At 41.7% G+C, this 22878-nt stretch overlaps 1 long non-coding RNA gene across 1 annotated transcript in view; it reads left to right on the forward strand.

The window, feature by feature from the left end:
• Nucleotides 1-5217: 5217 nt before the first annotated feature.
• LOC149470793 (uncharacterized) overlaps nt 5218-22878 on the forward strand; it is a 61756-nt gene continuing 44095 nt past the window's right edge. The window contains exon 1 of the long non-coding RNA XR_016308004.1: nt 5218-5413. This is a non-coding gene — a long non-coding RNA (uncharacterized LOC149470793). The remainder of the gene's footprint in view (nt 5414-22878) is intronic.

Raw genomic sequence — 22878 nt, forward strand, 5'->3', positions numbered from 1 at the left:
TGCTTTGAAGCCTGGCATCACATTTTCCTCTTTACTGATGTAACTTCATTCTGGCATCCTCTGCCAGTACAGTCCTGTCTCATTGATGTTAAAAACCTGTTGGGGTAAATAAGCACATTTGTCAATAATTTCTCTAAGTGTTGCTGGAAATTCTTGGGCAGCTATGGTATTTGTACTCACAGTCTCACCACTTACTGTTACGTTGTGAATGTTGGCTCTAGCCTTGAATCTATTAAGCTATCCATGGCTGGCAGTAAAAGATGCACATTGTTCACCCCATTTTTTCTTCAACTCTTTAAAAAGGCTTTTAGCTTTTTCTTGAATAAGCATTAAGTATTGAGCTGAGTGGGACTCGACGCTGGTGCTGATCCTGCATTCACACACTGAGAAATTTCTCCATCTCCTTTATCACTTTACCACGCTTTATGGATATTATTGCTGACTTCATAGGCATCATGTTCCATGATCTTGGCCTTGTTCTTTAAAATTGTGCCAATGGTTGAACAATTCATTGTGGCGATCGTGGCGTCAGACCCCTATCCTTCTCAGCAAACTCGTGACCGAAGGAATAGCCAATCTAAAACCGCAATGTCACTTGCGTAACAATGCCACACCCAGCTGCACCCTGCACAACGATTCTCCAGCTAATGGACCACCAATCGATGTACCTGCCGCCTGAGAGCAATTGTTACTGGGTCAGGTTAATTACGCAATTAACCCTTCACACTGCCACCACCTCCTTTTTGTACAGAGAAAGAGGAAACTTGGCAATACCAGCAATAACACTATAATGGTTGAGATAATCATCTGTATACCACTGTCACTGCAGACAGGTTATACAGAGGGTTAAACAAACACGGTAGTGCTCTTTTAGAGGCAGGAATTCGTAAATTGCATTAAGGAGCTTTAGAAACAGTTCAACACTTTCAGAAAGAAAGATTTATTACTAAAAGGTCAAAAGGGTGCAATAAAAATATTTACAGAAAAAAGATGTAATCAATATATATATAAATATACAGATAACAACAGCACAGCAAAGAGGTAACAGAAAGGAGGTTAAAGGGTTAAAGTAATCCAATCAGCCTTGGATTAAGCAGATCTCTTCATTCTCTTAGGCCTGCCAGCCTATTTTGTAGTCCCCCAGCAGGGGGTGTGTTTATAAAGCCAAGGACCAATGCTTCATTTAGGGAGGGAAGGTCTGGGCGGAGAACTAACTAGAGCCAAAATCTCTCATAGTTCATATTTTGGCTCATAACTTTTCCTATGCACAAGTGACATTCCACCTGCGGGTAGATTACTATGCAGACGCATCTGAGGAACGGTTAGATATGAAATATGAGATACATATCCGAAGGGTTCCAGAGATGTAATTTTCTGCTTTCCTAGGTATTCCAGTCAGGGAGTATGACCTATCAAACTGTTTGTCTTCTCGTGGGTAATCTGAAGATAGACCTGGTTTGTATGTAAGCCTCTCATATTCCAAGATATGAGACATAGGGAAAAAATGGATTTTAAAAGTGTTATCTAGACTTGAACTTAGGGGAAGGCTTGTGTTATCTTTTTACGATATGGTAGATTCCACTGGTTTTTTGGACAGCGAGGCCCCAGCTCCCTTGGGGGTTTTATAGCTCGGGGCTCCCTGCTGTGCTCTGGCCTCCTGTGACACTGCCAACACACAGGCCATATGTCACTGTGGCTGAACAGAGAGGAAGAATGAGAATGAGGGGGATATGTTTGTACAAGATGGAGGATCCTTTGCCAAGATGGAGATTGGAGCCAAAATGGTTGAACCGTGTCCATCTCTGTAGGCATGATTGCTACATTCATGTTATAAGAATGAGCGATGTCTACCATCTTTTCGCCTAGGTCCAATTTCTCAATTATTTTCACTTTTATTTCCATGATTATTGCTTTGCACCTACTAGAAGTCCCATCCACATCACCACTGCTTTTCCTCTTGCTTTTGGACATCCTAGGCTCTGTACAGTACACTATTGCACTGCACTGTACAGTAAGCACACAGCAGCACAACTGTGACAATGTCTGGCAGACATGTGAGCTACTTCCATGATTTGTTTGCATCTACAAATGTTCATAATGCAAGGTCCGTTCGTATCTGTGAAAGTTCGCAACTTGAATGTTTGTAAGTCGGGGACTTACTGTATATGTTGTATCTTCATTATTGCCCATTTGTCTCTTGTGCAGTTTCACGGCAGGTTGTGTGTCGATTATCCAGGATCAGGAATTCCACGTGCGGAATGTTCACAGCAATGGCTGCTGTGGACTGGAAATCACCATGGCCGGGATCATCGCTGATTGACGTACAGCCATCTTTGAAACATTTACACCATTCCAATGTCTTACTGCAGCTGAGCATCTCATCACCGTACTGTGCTTGACGTCTTCTGTAGATATCCGTGGGTTTTATGCCTTCGTTCAAAAGAAACTTCATCACAACACGCTGTTCCATGGACGCACTAACACTTACACTGGCCGCTTACTACTGAGTGCAGTACCACCACGCTAACATCCCTTTTTACACCTGTAGAATTAAAAGTCACAGTTTTGACTTGAACACCCCTTGTATTTAATTTAAACTGAAGGTTCAGTTGGTTTTACTATTCGATCCTTGTGAGACCTTTAATTTCCAGACTTCCCACATTGTTTCTTCTTTCAGAAAACAAGCGGCAGAACAAGTGATTTCGCTGATATTCGGCCATGATCACACACAGATACAGAGCCCATTAACGCATTTGTCAACCGATAACTCTGAACTAGCTGAGAATAAAGAGCCTGACAGGGTGGAACATTCTGGGCTGATCTTAAAGATATACAAATGAAAAGCTAATGGATTTCCTGGATGCAGGGAGAGGTTACCTTTCACTTGTTCCTTCAATGGAACTTTCCTGGAAAGACGATTCTACAACAAGACCTTTTTCAAAGAGAAATGCCAGTAAAAAATGTTTTTGCAGTTATAATGCTGAATGTCTATCTGTGACTTTCTTTCCAGGGCAGTTAGTTCTTTTTTCTCTCAGTGTCCCTCATACATTATGGCTGCTTTTGTGAAGTCAAGTACTGCCATTTTTTTAAATAATTTCTTTTCATTGAAAATATTACGTTAAAGGCCAGCCTCAGCTAATACCCTTTATTTAGCCTATTGGGTAAATTTTCATTTAGCCTAGGTTCATACTAGTGTAGGTTGGGAATGCATGCAAAATTGCAATGGTTCATGACCTGCACTGAAACCGTGCTGCACTTGAACAGACACGTGGGGTGTGCCATTATTTTTAATTGACACCTCCACACATCAGCACCCACAGCACCTTGCAGTTAGGTGTGGAACAATTTTCAAAAAGGGTTGGGGACTTCTTTTCCCATGTTTCTCCAGAGTACAGCAGCCCATTCAAATGAATGAGCTGCTGTACCAGTGAGGTGTGCGTGCAAATGCGCTGCACTAGTGTGAACAAGGGATTACTCGTCAGAACAAGGGCACATAGAAAAAAAAAGTTTCATTCAGAGCAGGAATCACCAAACTTTGGTCCATGGGTAATGTGAATCCTACTACAAGGCTTTATCTGGCCCGCAGCTGATATGCACACAGTCTCTGCTCCCCCCCCCCACAAGAGATGATGGGCACAGTCTCTGCTTCCCCTCCCCTCAATAGTAGCGGAGGACTCTGATCAGATTTCTGAAATAAAGGGTTACTCTGATGGGAACCATGAAGTGAGGGAAGACTCTGATAGGGACCCTGATGTAAGAGATGACTCTGATGGGGTCCCTGAAGTAAGAGGAGTGAGGGGGAATTATGTTGGGGGCATCCTGATGTAAGGGGGGGCTCTGGTGGTGTCTCCAATGTAAGGTGGGGCACTGATAGGGACTCAGATTTTAGGGGGGAATCCAGATGTAATGGTGGGCTCTGGTGGGGTCTCCAATGTAAGGTGGTACACTGATGGGGACCCTGATGTAAGGGACTTTGGTGTGGTGGGGTCTTCAATGTAAGGTGGTACACTGATGGGGACCCTGATGTAAGGGACTCTGGTGTGGTGGGGTCTTCAATATAAGGTGGTACACTGATGGGGACCCTGATATAAGGAGACTCTGGTGGGATCTCCAATGTAAAGTACAGTGATGGGGACCCTGATGTAAGGGGACTCTGGTGGGGTCTCCAATGTAAGGTGGTACACTGATAGGGACCCTGATGTAAGGGAACTCTGGTTAGATCTCCAATGTAAGGTGGTACAGCGATGGGAACCCTAGTATAGGGGGGACTCTAATGAGAAGAGTGTAGGCTGAGTTTATTTTTGTTCAAACTTTAATAATGGCTCAAGTTTATTTGAAATTTCTTTGCTTTGTTCTAATGAAGTTCTTTCTTTCCCCTATTCTGAATCATATTATGCTGATTAAAAAAATTAATTAATTCAATTTAGCAATTGTGCATAATTTGCTGAAAATAACACTCTTAGTAAAAGTTCTCCCTCTTTATTTACTCGACACTCTACCAACACACTAACACAAAAATGTAACCGACATGCAGCTTGCACTGTGCTGTGTTCTCACTGTGTATTGTCTAAATAAAATATGCTAAGATTATGAAGCCTTTCAACAGATTTCATACTTTCTGCAGCTCGTCACCCTGCTGTACATTCCATATATAGGCCACATATTTCTTTATGGTATGTACATACCAGATCAGTAGATGTACAATGCAGATAACGTGCAGGCCTCCAAGAGAAGGAGATCATGTTCATAAATCAGAGGAGATTTTGACAGATGAGGAAGCTTTCAGAGTATAATGTAAATTAGATTATCATAATCCCATGTCAAACTGTGCCATGGTTCAGGTACTAGACCTCTGGAGACTTTGTTAAAATTATGTAGCACCCTCGGCTAGGATTAGATAGCTAGGATTAGTTGTGCTTTTGATAGGCAAATTTAGTTGTCCCTCTGCAGTGTGAGTGGCTGTAGTTATTGCTAGGTTAAAGCATAGTTAGTTCATTGTACTGGGTGAGCTGTGATTATTTAGTGAGGTCTGTTCTGTGTGCACAGGTGCTACTAATCTGCCTAGCTTCCTCTGGATCCAGCAGAAGTTTCTGGATGTGTGTGGAGTTATGCAGATGGTAGCATGAACATTGATATAGCCTCAGCTTATCCCAGAGAGGGGAGCTCTAAGGCATGCTGGGTAACTGTATAGATTCAGTGAGCACATAGAGCTCTAAGTCTTTCCTGGCTAGGATTGCCCAAGCCTGGGAGAGGGCACGTTGTCTTCCCAGGCAGTTGCTGCCGTAAACCTCAGGTGGGCTACCCGAGACCCTGAATTGCTAAGACCTGGGTTCTGCTATGCTAACTGAGGGGCTGTCTCTTGAAGATCTGGTCTGGTATCGCTGAGAAAGGCATCCAGTTGTTCTTGGGCCTTGTGAGTACAGACATCCCTAATAATCCTAGAGACTGTATGCTGTTAAACCCCCTCTGGTGCTAGGAAGTCAGCTGTGGTTTTAGAAAAGCAATACCAGCTGGTGTTCCAAAGAGCTTTGTCCATCTGCCCACTGCTACTTAAAGTAACACTGCTCTGGGCTGTAAAGAGTTACTGCTGTTACTGCTACTATTTCTTGTTATTGCTTAAAGCTGAAGCCCCTGTTTGATTCAAGCATAGCTTGTTGTAAAGATTAGACAAAGTGTTCATAGTTCCTGATGTGGAGTATTCCACTCATCTCCCTCATCCCTATCCCTATTCTTCAAAAATAAAAACAAGAAAAACAACACCACTAGACTGATTACTGGAGAAACAAGTGAATGAGCTTATATGCCTGGCTGCGAGGGAAAGTATTTGAGGAGGACCTGGACTGTATTCCTGTGGCTCCTACGGGAGTAGCGCTAGTTACATATATGTTGGTGTGCGTAAAGTAATGGTAGGAATTCGATTGGGGGATTTTGGTAATAGGGACTTTGAAATGCTTTGGATGCTTATTGATTGACGTGTGAAACTTTGTATGCACAGGCATTAAAAGGGGATGCTCAGTGTGTGACCACCAGCTACATCCAAAAATTATGGCAGGAAGAGTATTCTGAGCCAAATATCTCAACGTGCTGAGCAAAGTAGTACGTTTTATCACAAGTAACTTTGCCTATGGCATCTAACTATGGCTTATGGTGAAGAGCCATTCATTTTCTATTTCAAGAAGTTTTATTAGGAAACAACAAAGTCAGATGTCAATACAACAAGATGTAATTGTATGTAACAGACATTATAAATGGTACAAAGAAAACTTAGTTTAAATGGAATGTAAATAAAGGCATAGGTAGGATATACATTATCATTTACACTTATGCATGCTACCATAGCTCTTGTTGTTTATATATGTGGGGGAAGTTGGTATATGGGACTTTTATGGTTTGAAATGGTATATAAAGTATATATATATAAGGTAGAGAGAGGGGATAAACATAAGAAAATAGTATAGCAGGAATGTGAAAGGGGGCAACTTAGGTTCAGAGGAACCCCAAAAACACCCTGCCACTTAACTTATTTCTTTTCAGTTCCTTCTTGAAGTTAGCATTGCAATCTTATAAAGCATCTATCGAAAATAAGTGTCTTATGTGTGTGTTATAGTGTTGGACCAATAAAAGCGAGGCTTGGTTCTGATAGATTTACAATGGAGTTCCTTCAAAGGAGCTGCTTCATAATGAGAATATAGTATATATAGACTTTGTTCTAGTCCTAGGTTGCTACCACATTGATCATGACAAAAAAATAACTCTTCAGACAATAAACTCTGCGGTATGTATTGAGGAGAGCAACCTAATAGAACAAAGGTTTGCATCACTTAGAGGTCTTTCTGAAACCTTTATTGGTTAAGAGCCTCAAATGCAGCCAACGTTGAGGAGCACTTAGCATAAACGTTGATATCACTTACAGGCCTTCTTGAAAAGTTTATTGACAGCTTTGGCTGTATTTGATGCTCTTACCCAATAAACATTTCAAAAAGACTTCTAAGTGATATGAACTTTTGTACTAAGCGCTCCTCAATGCATACCACAGAATTAATCAAAATAGGTCAGGATTAATTATCTATCCATGAGCTGAAGGTGTGGACAGAGATGTTCCTAGGATACTAAAAGATATGGGGCACCCCTGGGCACCTAGGTAACAGCCCCAGGCCAGAAAAATATGTTACCCAGAACATCCTAAATAACCTTGCAAAGCCACTGCTTCCACCATGCCGTATACTGTTTTTTTTTTCTAATTTAGCTATTTAAGAATGTAAGAATAAACTAATACTCGAAAATGACTTTCACTGGTATTTAAAAAAAGAAATTCTCTTTGGGCCAGATGTGTAATTCCATAAATTTGATGACTTCAATGAAATAAAAAAAAAATGCTTAAAAATAAAAAATAATAACTGAACAGTCCAGATAAAGGTAGGAATCCAGTAATTCATTAGGAATGCATGATTCTCAAATTCACTAGCTTGTCTACCCAATTCAATTATAAGGGATTGTGAGGGAAAATACACTTAGTGGTTGAAATGAGGGGATAGATATACAAGATACAAATAAAAATCATATAACCGAAGATCAAAAAAAAAGTTTGAAGTATATTAGTTACAGGTTAATTTTTGGGATGGCAGCAACAATTATTGCAAAGGGAGCCTAGGGCATTCAGTAGAAAACCCTGGGCACGTTATCTGTGTTCCAGGGTCTAGCAACGGATGGAGAAATGTAGGTATTTTGTCATATAGTTTAGTATTTGGTTATGTGTTACTTAGAGGTGGTAGGGGGGTGAAGTTCCACTGGCCATCAATGATTGTGGGATATTTTTTTTTAGTAAAAAAAAAAAAGTTAAATGTTAGCAAATTCAAATTTTGGTATTTTTCCTTTATATAGTAAAAAATAAAAAGCCCAGTGGTTATTAAATACCACCAAAAGAAATCTCTATCTGTCTCAAAAAAATGGTATAAAACTCTTCTGGGTACAATGTTGCATAATCAAATACTTGTAGTTTGCAGTCAAACTATCACAGCATTGAAAACTGAAATATTATACCTGGTAATGAAGGGGTATATACATGCTGGTACTCAAGATGAGGATATCTTTGTTCTTTCTTTGGAGCAGCACAACCTGGACATGTAAATTCATTGCTTTAGCAAAAGAGTTTCCAAGACTGATGGTGCCTGCATGGTGCAGTCCAGACTCCAGACTGAAAAGCCTTGTATCTGAGGCCGGCTTTACTACTCTGAAGACGAACAGCTCCAAGTAATAGACTCAGACATTCATGACTGTGCTTGCTCACATGAATGTGAATAACTGTGCATGGATGTGTGAGTGAGCAAGTCTGATTTTGCTTACAAGAGACAGACTATATATTGTACATAGGACCGGCATCTGTGTTATTGTTTAAGTTTTGAGATTTTAACTGGGTTCCATGGAATAAAAAAATTGCAATTGCATGAATTATCTGTATTATTTGAGGTTTTCCAGTAAATTATTCTTCTGTAGGAAGTCTAAATAAGGGCTTAGCTGACATCTTCAAGACATATTGCTGCATGTACCAGCCTGTTGAATTTTTTTTTTGTTCAATTGCAAAACGAATTTACACGCAGGTACACTGACATTCACATAATGCCATGAAATACATTTTATGTAACAGAGCTGGTATGTATTCATATTTAATCAAAAATACAGGGAAACACTCTAAATATATTTTAATCAAAAGTAATCTGGACGTTTTTTTAAAGACTACAGGTAGATTTAAAAACAAATGTATATAGCTCTGTATTCATGATTTTATAATTACACATATTTATTTTTAAAATGAACACCTTAATTTGACTTGGTATCTGTTTCTTGCAACCCCTGTACATCAGAGCTCAGAATGGGAGAGGCAGAAGCCAATCAGGTGTGCTGTATTGCTCATATGCTAACAAGAAGCATGTTGATAGAAGGAGAGAGCAGAGTGACACAGAGATGATCTCATTATTGTGCTGCTTCTCTTTCACTTCCAGTCATAGGCTAGGGGAGGGACAAGACATGCAAGTGTAACTTAACTGCTGCATAGATTAATCAGGCCTCTTGTCATACTAGATAGGGCTATGCAGTGTGATGAGTAAATCCATGAACTGGGTGATCAGAAATAAAAGTCCTTCAACACTGATGTGAATGTAAAATATATATGTGTAAAGCACTGCGTAAATTGATGGCGCTATATATGTACCTGTAATAAATAAATAATACTACAACTATCATATATTCATTTCACCCGTGTGTTTAATTGTCGATCTAGAGTTCAGCTTGACGATAAATGGAAACACTTTCAACATGTTTGTTAAATCGATATGCATGGCTCTGCCTACTGTCCTGAAATGAAGTATAATCCTCATATTTTTGTGATAGGTGATGGAATGAGACATGTGAATACATGCTGTTTTAAGAAGGCTTTACTGTGCTGTGCACTGATTTGGTTGGAGGGCTTTTTGACTACTACTCACCATATCCGTTATGGTTATACTCTCTCGTCGAGTTCCAAGCCATACTCTAGAGAAGCCATGGTTTCCATACACTGCACTGATGATGGCCTGACAGCCTGAAACTGTCCCCACTCCCTTAGGGTATCCATTTAGAGAAGCTTGAGTACTTGAGTGGACCTTGCCTCAGCAGGTCCCCTGAAGAATGGGGTCTACCTGGTTTCAGCCAGGTGGACCATGAATACCCCAGTCCCCCATCAGCAGTCTGGCACCCCAGAGGAACAGGGTGAGGGTCTTTTCTCTTTAAAGGTGTACAATGTATTACACTATGTGCTTTTTTTTATTGCTCCTGGCGTTTGGTTTTGAGTGTGTGAACCCCATAACGGAACTTAGGAGAAAAAAAACACAGCCTGAAATGGCCATAAGTAGTTTAGAGTAAATGGCTCCATAATATGAGGAGCATTATTAATAGCACTATACACCGGTGGTTCTGAATGTGCATAATGGGGCATAACTGAATGATTTGCATGGCTCTCCCACTGTCCTGAAATGTGGTATAATCCTCTTATTTTGGGGATATGTGATGGAGACATGTGAATACCTTTTATGTTAAGAAGACTTTAGATTGCTACAATATTTTTGATATTTCTTTTTAGTTAAATGGTCATTTTCAGGTTCAGGTTACTGTAGGGTGTTAAGCTTAAGGTGAACCTGTGCACATCAGCAGTAAGTACCTTCTCTTTGTCCTCCGCTTTTACATTCAGAGTGGAAGAAAAATGCTTGACGATTGGTCTGGCTTCACAAGTACCCAAGGCGGTCACACAGGGGAGGAGCCAAGCCAGTGACATCACGCCGCACAGGCCATGAGAAAGGCCGGCGGTCATCTTTGATTCTGTTCACTTGCTAGATGTGACTGCATGATGTTTTTAAACTATCTTTTCCCCAAATAAAATAAAACTTACTGCACTATTAGGCACTCTCTCTCTGGCTCGTTTGTTAATGAGCAATTTAAGGTGGATTCCATAAGTGTCATACTGGTCCATATACATCTGGATTGGATTTACCCTGGATACCTGGAGAGTGGCAGCAGGATGATCAACTGATGTGCAGACGTATGCCAGATGATCCCCGAGGTTACCCTTATGATGCTGATGACCAGGAGTGGTCTGTTTACTCAAATGCACTTATAATTATTTATGTCACAATTGCACCTTATGCATCATAGTGAGGCGCTATTATAACATTTACCCTAGCGCTCTACAGCGCACCTTTATGTCAGTTTATATTTATCGTTGTTTTATTAGTTAATATTATACATGTCATTTAATAGCGTTGCATTTCTGAATATGAACATTTTATGAGGGTTGGAGGTTGACCTTTAATGCAAGCTGCTCACTTTGTTTACCTAGCGTTCGTATACCAATCATCATTTTTATATTGGTCACATAGGGGAGAGTGGAGGATTCTTGGCCCTGATCCCCTGGCGCGCAAGACTTCTAATGGGGGGACTAGGGTACTCATGATCCAAATGACCAAAACCATGCAGGTGCACCAAGTACAGGTTTCTTTTGTAGCTAGAACATGTGTATTAAAATAGGTACGATTTTCCTCACACCAGCCTCGCTGCCTACAGCCTGTAAAACTCTATGCATTGGCTGGACAGAGCCTTTTGGTGCACCAAGTGGTAATAACTTTTATGACTGTATGCACCCAGTGATGAAGCCAAGAATACAAGCAGTCTACGTTCCTGCCATTCATCTCTGGGCACATACTGCCCTAAATGTTAGCACCACTTGCTTGGATGAGCCCTGTCCAGCTGCAGCATTATGTCTATGAAAAGCTGAAAGCTGCTGTGGCTGGATGGGATGCACCAGTCTAGGTTGTTTTTTTTTCCTAGAATGCTAATTAAAATATGTACAATTTTTCTCAAACAGAAATCACATTCATGATTCAAATATGGTTTGTTCCAAAAAAACTTTCCATCCTGCTCTTTCTAATTTTTTTGCATTATTACTGTCAAAGATGATTGTCGATTTGACCCCACTAATTATTAGAAAATCAAACAAACATTCCCAAAACAAAAAAAGTAAATCACCTCTCTCTCGTTCTCTGGCAGGGTTGTGATGGCTTTACATTACTAGAAGTGTTGAAAGGTGTGATCAGGTGTGGTAAATACTTTGTGAAACTGGAGTCGGTTTACAGCTTTGGTGCTCACGCCAGCTTTCATCAAAAGATCAGGAACTCGGTTTTATATTCTCTCTTCTAAACAAGAATTCCATCACTCCGGAATCAACCTTGTATTTTATTTATCTTTGCATGTGCAGCACCAATGATCTCACATTTCTCCCCTAGGGATTTCACCTATCTAACAAATATAATAGTGGACAAGTAAATCCGAAACTTCACTTGTCCTATAACATGTCTGTACAGGCTTTTGAAGTTTTGAAAGCGCTTGGATGTGGGAACCCATGGTGTGAAACTGCACTAGGCCATGACACCTATGCTTCTTCTGCACAACCCCTCATGGGCTAGGCCTTTTGGCCAAGAACAGGGCAAACTTTGTTACCAGGCCACAGCGGCCTAGCCAATGCACCTGCACTGGCATTTTTTTATTTTTGCATATTTATTTTTTCTCCACTTGAGCCACCCTGCACTTACGTGTTTTCCTTTTTCACTCTTGATGAAGGGTCTGGGTGTTTGGGCCTATCGTGAAGTCTAGGGGGAGGATGAGTTGCCATTAGGTTCCTTCTTACCCTGCCTTGAGGGTTCTCTCTTCAGGAGAGCCCCTCAGCTACCACTTGTTGGTCGGCTCTGGTTGACCATATGGAGCAGGGGCCTTTTGGCTAGGTGAAACTGAGTGTGCCTCACCCTGTCAGGAAACTTGTACAGGGTAAGGAACAGGGAAGAGACCTTCCTGTTCAGGAGGGGTCCAATAGACACATCCTAAGTGCCATTTTTTCTTAACTTTTGATGTTCAGTTTTTTTTGCACCACAACGCAGGCTGGAAAAAATTTGATTAAATCATTATCATTTCATGTATACTTACCTATTTTCAGGCTGCTCTGGTCTGGTCACGTGGTCCGGCTCCCATGTGTTAGTCAGTGATCCGCGGCTGAAGGGGAGAGGAGAGAGAGAGCTCAACAACGGCTGGGAAATCTGGAAGTAGTGACATCACTCATAGGCTCCCATGCCCCAGCCATTGTCAGAGATCCCTCCTCTCCCCTGCAGTCGCTGATCACTGGGACAGGGGAGCCGGATCTCGTGACCAGACCAGAGCAAGATGAAAAAAGGTAAGTATATACAATGTTCATCTTTTTTACACAGGTTAGTCAATTATGGTAGCAGGAATAGAGAGAGCACATTTTTAAGGCTAGTTAATATTAGGCAGGAATTCTACTTTAAATGTGGTGGCTGCATTTTGTGCTGTCTTGTTCCCAAAACTTCTGATTACTGGTTACAAAATCCAGTTTAAAAACCTTATATGTAAAATTGCTTAACCACTTGCCTACAAGGCACTTATACGCTCTTCCTGCCCAGGTCAGTTTGCAGCTTCCACTTTGACAATTACACGGCCATGCAACACTGTATCCATATGAAATTGTTATCATTTTTTTCACACAAATAGAGCTTTCTTTTGGTGGTATTTAACCATTAGCCGCCCGGCCAATGGCCGTTTGGCGGCTTGAAATGTGCTCCTGTATTCCGGGTGCACGCCATTTGGCGTGCTCCCGCACATGCACGGTTTGCGCGGTTGCAGAGCGACGCAGCAGTGCGATCTGTCACCGCCCGTGCACCTCGGACACGGCCGATGACAGATCCGAGTACCGGTTCCCGTTGCCGGTACCATGTGACCTGCTGTGACCAATCACAGCAGGTCACATGACAGTTGTATACAATGGATGGCTTCATTCATGATGCCTTCCATTGTATACTAGTGCCTAGCTGTGAATGGTCACAGCTAATCACATGCACATGTCATGTGATTAGCTGTGACCAAATCACAGCTAAGCACAAAAAAAAAAAAAAAAAAAAAAAGCTGAATGAATCGATTTCATTCAGGTAAATGCTTGCTTATAGCAAAGTAATTCTTTGCTATAAGCAAATTGTGTAAAAAAAAAAAAAAAAAAAATACTGATCACTTCCCCAAAGTAGTACAGTGTTACTATGGTAACATTGTACTATTTTGGTCATAGTAAAATATGAAAAAAAAATCTTAAAAAAAAATGTAATAAAAAATTAAATATAATAAAAAAAATATATATATATATATATTTTTTTCATACTGTCACCAGTCAGTGTCGCTGTTCACTGCCATGCCAGTTATATGATGACGCTGTACTGCACTGGTGACAGTATGTAAAAAAAAAAATAGTGAAAATAATTTTTTTAATTTTTTCATTTTCCGAAAAATTATGACAAAAAAATACAACTTGAAAAAACTCGCCATGCCTCTTATGAAGTACGTCGGACTGTCTACTCTGCAAAAAGGGGTAATTTGGGGGATATCTGTACTGTTCTGACATTCTTGGACCTCAAGATATTAGATTGGCTGTCAGTACTTCAGGATTGATCAATATTCAGATCTATACCATAGTTTGTGAACTCTATAACTTTCCTACAAACTAAATAATACATCCTAATTTGGGTTATTTTCACCAAAGACATGTAGCAGAATACATCTCGGCCTAAATTTATGAAGAACAATTATTTATTTGTAAACTTTTATAACAAAAACAAAGAAAAATGTGTTTTTTTTCAAAATTTTTGGTCTTTTTTTGTTAATTTAGCAAAAAATAAAAACCCCAGCGGTGATTAAATACCACCAAAAGAAAGCTCTAGTTGTGTGAAGAAAATGATAAAATTTTAGTTTGGGTACAATATTGTATGACCGCGCAATTGTCATTCAAAGTGTGAGAGCGCTGAAACCTGAAAAATGGCCTGGGCAGGAAGGTGTAAAATTGCACGGTATTCAAACGGTTAATCAGCACTGGGTGTTTTAATATGAAACAAATGAAAACAGACCAAAAATGTTGAAAAAAAAAGTTTTTCTATTCTATTCTAATCTATTTCTATTCTATGCTTTTCTATTCTATTATAAAATTTTGCAAAGAGGCAATTTTTCTCCTTCACTGATGTGCATTGATGGGCCTGCATTGATAGGCACTGATAGGCAACACTGATGAGCACTAATAGGCTGCACTGATTGGCACTGATAGGCAGCACTGATTGGCACTGATATACAGCACTGGTGGGCATTGATGAGGAGGCACTCATAAGGCTGCACTGATATGCGGCACTGATAGGTGGCTCTGAAGAGCACTGATAGGCGGCACTGACTGGCGGCACTGATAGGTGGCACGGACTGGCGGCACTGATGGGCACAGATTGGCAGAACTATCGGGCACAGATTGGCAGAACTAATGGGCACAGATTGGCATCACTGTTGGGCACTTGCTGGGCACTGATTGACATTGATAAGCAGCACTAATTTGCACTTTTGGGGCTGCACTGATTATCAGTGTAGATGTCTCATTTCATACTTGCTGGTTATCAGTAGTACTTTCCTCTCGTTGTGACAGCGTGAGGAAAGCACTGCCGATAACTGGCAAGTGTGTTTACATCGGGAACAACCGTGATTGGACACAGCAGATCACATGGTAAAAGGCCACTGTGATTGGTGTGACTTTACTTTTACTGTGACATGTGACTTTACCTTTACTGTGACATGTGATCAGATGTGTCTAAAGAACACAGCAATCAGAGAGAGCATCGGGTGCATGCTGTAGGGGGCGTGTGGGGGGTGCGGTTCTGGGAAGACATCATATGACTCCCTCCCTAAACTGGATGACCGCTCTGTAGCTGTCATTCAGCTATAGCGCAGTCAGCTATTGGTTTAAGAATATGTCAACCCAAAATTTCATATTCCTGATATGTGCCTGCTAGGACATATACTTGTTTGAAAAAGTATCCTGTTTTTTTTGTATTGTGTAAAATACTTGGTGTTCCTGCCAGTCCCTCAGCTTTCCTATTAAAAATTGACTACACTAGGCATGAGAGAACAGCGCGGTCAGTGTTCTGGCTGTGCTGAGAACTAAGCCTGCCTGTCCTCCAATGATCAGACTTGTGTTGACACGCCCCTCTCCTGCACAGTCATTCACTGGAAAGATCAGTGTGCTGCTACTTCTCCTCCTCCTGCTCTTTACTTGATACTGCACATGTGTGAGGTGCATGACATCATTAGCTTCACCTCACGCATGTGCTGTAAGACACTACATGCATCTGTTGTAGAAAAAAAAAAAAACATTGCGAGATCGCAGAGTTTTTTTTTTTTTTTTTAACCAGTAAATGAATGTAATCTTGTATGGTGCATGTGCAAAATGAGGAGCTATCATGTGCTTAATCTTGCTCATGCATAGTATGACAGTAGAGATGTTGTGGGATCTTGCAGTTTTGGTATGAGTTTTCATTGAGGGTAATGATGACATTGCCTTTCCAGGGGCATCTGGGCAGCTGGGGCTACATCACCACTGCCTTCAGGGAAACCAGAAAGTGGAAGAGAAAAAGGTAGCTATAGCAAAAAAACATTTTTTTAAAAGTGCTGGGTGATTTCACATCACAATTTTAGGGAAAGAGGGGAAAGGTCTGTTTTAAACAAAATGGTTATTAGTAAAATCAATAAAAACATCTCACAAAATATATTCCACCACCTTAAACCCTCCCAAGACCAAATTAAGGCTAGGTTCTAATGCGGTGCGATACATCACGTGATTCCCATAGGAACCGCACCGCATTCCTGTGCAAATCACATGCAATTTGTGTGCAGTGCAATTGGAGCCATACATTTTGTATGGCTCCAATCGCACCGCATTCGCACCAAAAAAGGTGCAGGACCCTTTTTTAGGTCTGCACTAGAATCGGATCGCATGGGTATTCACACCTATCCGATACAATTCTGCACATCGCACCGCATTTTGCGGACCGCTTTCGGGGTGTTGTTATCTTAACATACACACCCGCAGCAGTTCGCATTAACGGGGTGCGATTCTGATACAGTGTGGAATTCGCACAGAAAACGCTGCAAATTTAGCACCGCATCAGTGTGAACCCAGCCTAACTCACTAGATACAACTTGCCTTTAAAATATCATCAAGCTTACTGGTGACAGTGCAGAAAATATTTATTATTTGTTCAAAGCCGGGCTCCAGACAGATATAAAATACACAAATGATACAAAATACACAATTAATGCAGCTCTGCATTCATGATAAATCAGTCAAAGGATCTGAATTACTAAACCCTCTGTACAGCAGAACTCACAACAGACTGAGAGACTCAGCACAAGGAGACAATCAATTGTGCTGCAGTGCTCATGTCCTTCCAAATGGCATGCTCATAGGAGGAAAGAGCAGAGTGCTTGTCGGTCTGCTTCTTCTTCACTGTCCAGTCACAGACTAGTGGATTGATAGGACCTGTAAATGGTCTCCTGTCCTGCTAGACAGTGCAGTGCAATGTGTAGCTTTATAAACTGACAGAAATACAAATACTTGAGTTCTTAGCTTCTTGCCTAGATTTCAGCTTTAACTCTCAGATTAAAGTGGAACTAAACGATATTTGATTCATTTTTTATATTCAAAGCAAACTTGCCTATCCACTCACCCTTCCATGTCTCCATGCTTTATTTTATTGAGAAACCACTTTGAAAACCACCCCCTAGCATTTTTGGCCATGGCCATCTTGAGTAAGGTCAGATGATTCATGTAGCATTTACTTCCTGGAATCCATCTGCCCTTAGCTCAGGCATGCAGGCAGCAGGGTGTGCTTAGCTGAGAAAACCCCTCCTCCAGATGAAAGAAAAAAAAATGTCCATGAAGACTTCTGGAATGTATGACATAATGTTGGCCTAGGCTAGAAGCCTTGAAACAACTGAAGAAATGTAAAAGAAAAAAAAGTTTAAAACAAGAAAATATAATATACCTTCCCATCTATTTATAATGCTAGCAGCATAAGCAATAAAAATAGTTAGAGATTTTGAAAGGGTCTAGTTCCACTTTAAACATTGCATTGGACACTGCACAACAACAGAAAAAAATGGCGCAGGCAGGACTTGTTCTTTGTTAGTATTTCAAGGGCTCACTTTCAATTCTTCCTGGGTGAGCCTTTAAATATAACAGCAGATTAAAAGTCTATTGTAAATATGGTACCGGTTAAAAAATGAGCAGATGGTGACATTGGACTTTAAATATAAAGAACTCACCCAATACAGGCTCTTTCTTCTTCATTGTTTTATGGAGTGAAGTCAGGACTTTATTGGAGATTCAAATCACAGTCTTGGCTGTATTGCTATGTGCTCAGGTGCCGATGCCAAGCAGACTTTCCCATCTCTGGTGCCTTCGGGCAAAGTGACTAAATCCAAAATTTTTACTCCACATGTTGAGTTTGGGAAATATGAATGTACTCGGGCAAAAAAAGACACAGAGCAGGACATGTGTGGACAGTTTTCCAGACGGATTTCACAGACATTGCTAGAAATTAGATTGTGCACCAGACAGGTTTGTTTGTATTGCCTTAAAAGTAGCAGACGGTTTTGCCGGCAATGGATGGATTACAGATGGTGTATTGAAGAAAGGTAAAGCATATCAAGACCCAAGAACAAAAATAGATTGTATTACAGCTTTCCTGGCCTCAGATGTGGTAGTTGCATTCATTTTATTTTTTTGCAGCACCCTCCTAGTTTAGTTAAATTTTGTTCTTAGCTCTCCTGTAATAAGTTGAACTGCCTGTGATTACTATGGTCTGCTCTGAGTTTCACAGGCTGGGAGTTTGACTGCTTCCACCCGCTTTCTGGGTGGTTCTGGAAAGTAGCAGGCTTGGAGAGTCAAATCTACAGTGTGAATATTTATGTGGCCCCAGCCAATCCCTGGGAGAGGGTGCCCAGATGGTGGTTGGGAGAGTGCATAAATAGTCTGAGGCCTGGAGAAGGAGGCCAGGAGGAGGAGATCCCAGCCTGAAGGGGTTACTGCCAGCATCTGTCAAAATACTCAAACAGCAGCTGTATCTGATTGGATGCAGGTTTTGTTCAGTAAAATATATTCTGTCTGGCTCCTTTTTTTTTTTTTAGTCAAAGGATGTTGGTTTGGAGGGTGCTAAAATGGCCACCTAATAAGATTTTGAATGGTCATGAACTGGCTGAAATTTGCTCTGTGATTACCCAGCTTAATAGGCTTCCCTGATGAGGTAAAATGTAAAAGTAAATTGTGTAGTAACCTTTAGCAGCCATTGCAATTATTTTTGATTGTTCAGGCTGCTCTAAACAAATGCCAAACACCAAACCTGAATTTAGAAAAATAAATAATTTATTTTTATTTTTTTACGCTTGACCTTTGTTTTTTCACAACCTCTGCAAAATTAAACCCGCTATCGCATTTGGTGGACAGTACAATCCATTACAGTTAAAGGGGCCATGCTGCAACCTCCTTGTGGAGCAGTGTTTTGTCATTTTTAGGGATAAAACAGGCATTGAAGATACGTCATATTGTCTCCCAGCCGCCTGTCAACCACCGGCAACGGCTGCCGCATGTGGAAACGAGCCCTGACAGTCCCATTTTTATTATTCAAGCTGCTCCAAATTCTCTGCATTCTGATTGCTTTGTATTAATTATTGCTCTTTGTACATTATCATTACTCTTTGCATTGCCTCATGCCACTGGAACTCCAGCCATGACAATTCTTCCAGTATTGGGTGGAGTTTTCAAAGGGTTTAAACCTCTATCAACATTTTATTTCTGAGTCTCATTTCATAAAATTGAGGGTTTTTTTTCTGGTGATAGGAGTGAAGGGAATACTGCAGTAAAGGAAAGGTAAAAATGATGGCAGGATGTATACCAGTAAAAGAGGAAATCCTCTAACTGCTGCATGGCCATCAAGTTTCCAGCCAGATCTCCAACTAGATTCTGAAAGTCATTATTAGTCAGAGGTCTTCCCCAGTCAGCAATTTATTTTCAAACTGATCCAGATGTGATACAGAGTGTGAAGGAAAATAGAACTTTTTATTTTTAGTCTATCACAGGATACAGTGAATCAGCATTTGTATAGTGGGGATATACACTCACTGGCCTCTTTATTAGGTACACTTGTTAAATTGCTTGTGTAGCACTACCCTCTTAGGAGCTGCTGAGTTTTGGGTTCCCCTAAAGTCCAGCACAGCCAGGCAACAAGCATTTTCTTCCACACTTGCACACTGGAGACAGTAAAAAGTCCTTGAGCTTGTTTTTTTTTTGTGATTTTATTAACCTCCCTAACGGTATTCCCGAGTGTAGCTCTGGGTAAAATGTCTGTACCAAAAGCGGTAACCCCGAGCTACACTCGGGCTTACCATGCGGCGCTGCATAGGGAGTCCCTGCAGCACTTACCTTGTCCTTGGCTCCCACAATGTGTTCCCTGCAGAGTCCCCGGCCATCTCCTCCGGCTGATGCCGGCATCCGCCTCCTGTGTTCCGGTCCCTGTGACGCCGGGACGTACGGGCGTCGCCGGCGGCGGGAAATTTGAAAATTTTAAAAAAATTTCATTTTTTTCAAAACGATTTTACATAGTAAAACATTGCTGTTTCAACCCATTTCACATCCATTTTGTCCCTAGTGCTTTGTCCTGTGCCCTGCCTGCATTTTGATTGTTCTTTCTGCCTGGAAACTTAGAAAAGTCCATGGCGTCCAAAAAGTGTCCCTTTAGGTCAAAAGCGGGTTTAGATCAGCTAGAGAACAGCGATAGTAAATCAGAACCACTTGCAGAATTGAGTGATAATGATTCGTGGAGAAATTCGTCATCAGACACTGAAAACAATTTTGCGACTTTCCTCAGCGATGTGCAAACTTGGTGCTATATTTCAAATTTCAGTGTTTTTGGTTTGATTATATTTTTGAATTAAATGTATGATTTAGAATCTTGTTCAGACAGATTTCAGTGAGTTATTCCTAAAAATTACAGCCTACAATAAAAAAATGACATATTTCCATGCAAAATAATGGTACCGCTTTCAGGACCAAAAATATGAAATAATCATACCGCTAGGGAGGTTAAAGGGTATTGAACTTGGCTGGGGTTGAAGAGTGTATGCAATGCCCAAGGAACTATGAACATGAGGACAAATCTCTTTAGCAGCTATGTAGAAGTCCATAGACAAACGATCTTTCCTTGAGGAGCTCTGCAGCCCTTCTGGTGTACCTCCTCAGACCCCAGATGATTCCTCCTCTTCACCCAGCTGCCTGAGGGAATCCCTGAGCAAGGGGACTCAGAAACTGCCACCATAGTAGAGCAGCCCCAGTTGAGAAGCTAGTTGGGTTTGCCACCTGACTACTGTCTCCCCTTATCTGACCCAGGGGGTGCAGGATTACTCACTCAGTCTTCTCCTGTAAGCTTGTGGGTTGATAGCTTCCTTCAGGATTTACGCTGGGTTGACTCCTTTCCTGCTTCCCAGGCTGTCCTCTCTCAGGGGATGGTTGAGGCTGATAGATCCTTCTTCTAAGATCTTGCGTGCAGGTAGGCCCCTCCCTGGGCCTCTTCCCAGGCTCCACACTCCAGCCTTCTCACATCATCTTCCACCCGACGCTGACCACTTCCTGATTAGGCTCTCTAATACTTAAGGGCTGTCCTGACCCCATGCAAAGCCTCCTACTTGGGGTTAGTCAAAGTCCCCTGAGTATGCAGATCAGCCCCTTCTCACCTCCACCCATTGCCTTCTAGAAACTTCTCAAGCTTCTAGAGCAGGGGGAGGTATCAGGGAACTGACCTGCAGAACCCTCAGCCCTGACCTAAAGTTACCTGGCTGATTCATACCAGGCTGCAATACAGCCTCTAACTAGCTAGCTCCCCCTGGCTAACTAGAGGGGCGCTACACTTGGTGAACTTCAGCAAGTCATCTTCATCATATCTAGATGCCTAAATGCATTGAGTTGCTGCCATGTGATTGGCTGAATAGCAATTTGTGTTAAATTGTGAGTTCACAGATGAGAGCAGGTTCACCATGAGCACATGTGACAGACGTGAAAGGGTCTGGAAAAGCCGTGGAGAACATTATGCTGCCTGTAACATCGTTCAGCATGACCGTTTTGGTGGTGGGTCAGTGATGGTCTGGGGAGGCATATCCATGGAGGGACGCACAGACCTTTACAGGCTAGACAATTGCACCCTGACTGCCATTAGGTATCGGGATGAAATTCTTGGACCCATTGTCAGACTCTACCCTGGTGCAGTTGGTCCTGGGTTCCTCCTGGTGCACGACCAGGGGCGGACTGACCATTTAAAATCTCGGGCACTGCCCGAGGGCCCGGGGTCAGTAGGAGGCCCCATGAGATGCCCCTGGTACCTTTTTCATAGGCTTTTTTGAGTTTGGGCATGGACACAGGGGCCCCATGATCCCCTATTGCTCGGGGGCCTCATAAGTTGTCAGTCCGCCCCCATGCACGACAATGCCGGGCCTCATGTGGCGAGAGTATGCAGGCAGTGGAGTTAGAAGGAATTGATACCATTAAATGGCCCCCACGCTTGCCTGACCTAAATCCATTAGAACACCTCTGGGATATCATGGTTCGGTCCATCCAACGCTGCCAGGTTGCACCTCAGACTGTCCAGGAACTCAGTGATGCCCTGGTCCAGATCTGGGAGGAAATACCCCAGGACACCATCCATCGTCTCATTAGGAGCATGCCCCGATGTTTTCAGACATGCATACAATCACGTGGGGGCCATACAAACTATTGAGTACCATTTTGAGTTGCAGCAATGAAATTTCAGCAAAATGGACTAGCCTGCTGCATAATTTGTTTACTTTGATTTTCGGGGTGTCTTTGAATTCAGTCCTCTGTAGGTTGATCATTTTCATTTCCATCAAACTATGGGGCATCCTTACGTTCCTAACACATTACCCAGTTCATATCAGTATAGATATTCATCATGATATATTTCCCCATTGAGATCTGATGTGTTTTCAAAGTGTTCCTTTAATTTTTCTGAGCAGTGTATATATTCCAAGTGCATCAAAACAAAGGGTGTTCAAGGTCTTACAAGTTGTTTCCTTTTGAAAGCAGCCACAACCTGAGCAGAAAAGCCTTTCCTTGGCCAGCATGCAGCAGAGAAGGATCCCTGCTATCTGTGTGGAAGCTGTGAACTTTCTGAAAATGTCTGATGTGCCCTGTGCTGACTCAGGCCTATAGATCTGCAATCAGCAAGGCTCATCCTCCCTGTGGATAGGAGAGCTCTAGCTCTGACTCAGCAAGAGGTATGTTAGAGAGACCACTGCTTCAGGGAGCAAGGGCACTTCTCTGCAGCATGCTGATAAGGAACAGACCTTTCTACAGTTGGTGCACCTGGAATGTATTTATCTAATTTAAAGCTGAATTCCAGGTATGGCATTTTTTGACAGTTACAT

Source organism: Staurois parvus, unplaced genomic scaffold (genome assembly GCF_062004578.1).
Source record: "Staurois parvus isolate SC_StPar_1 unplaced genomic scaffold, SC_StPar_1.0 ptg000031l, whole genome shotgun sequence".
NCBI classification, from domain to species: domain Eukaryota; kingdom Metazoa; phylum Chordata; class Amphibia; order Anura; family Ranidae; genus Staurois; species Staurois parvus.